An 829-nucleotide genomic window follows, 5' to 3' on the forward strand; every position below is an offset into this window, starting at 1 on the left:
TTGAAAACGGATCGGGTAGTTTATTTAAAAGGGGGTATATCTAGACCTTTTCAAATAATTTAGGGGTATATTTGACCCTTTTCCCTTTAATATAAATTTCACGTGATAATGTAAAAATGACGTGGCAATTCTATTTGGCATTTTACGCCCATAAGAGCATATCTAGACGAAAAGTTGGACGGCGAAGGCACGAGTGAGTCAAACTTTAAACGGGGGTATATCTAGTCCTTTTGGAATAGTTTAGGGGCATATTTGACCCTTTTCCCATAAGAGAACTGAAACACGATTACAAGTCTTTATAACTTTAAGATCCTAATTGCAATACTCAAACTATTGAATAACAATGGAGATATTGAAATTGTTTTATTTGAAAATGTATTTTAGACTGGTTTAAGAGTCGCCACTTAATTTTTTAAGAAAAATCAAGAAAACTATCGTTTTCAAAAGACTAAAACAGTAAATCTAGTGAAAACTTTAAAAAAAGGTTCGAGGTTCTTATTAATATTCTAGGAAGGTTTTTAATGCACCTAGAATATCCGCTAATGCGGTTATCCGACAATTAATTTATTTGGCTAATATAATTTTAACTTAACTTAAATTTGCAAAATTGAACTATTTTATAGTAGAAACTATTTAAAAGGGGAAAAGGGGAAAAGGGGAAATATTGGGATATTACCTAAGTGAAATGTTTTTTTGTAAACTTAATTATTTATTTGTTTTTTAGTCAAGTAAAATATGAATAATTTAGTTAAATTATTAATTCAAAAAATGGGTGTCTTTTGGGGATTTGAATTTTTCGACCCTAAGGTTAACAACAAATACTAACAAG

Source organism: Solanum tuberosum, unplaced genomic scaffold (assembly GCF_000226075.1).
Source record: "Solanum tuberosum cultivar DM 1-3 516 R44 unplaced genomic scaffold, SolTub_3.0 scf00784, whole genome shotgun sequence".
NCBI classification, from domain to species: Eukaryota; Viridiplantae; Streptophyta; class Magnoliopsida; order Solanales; family Solanaceae; genus Solanum; species Solanum tuberosum.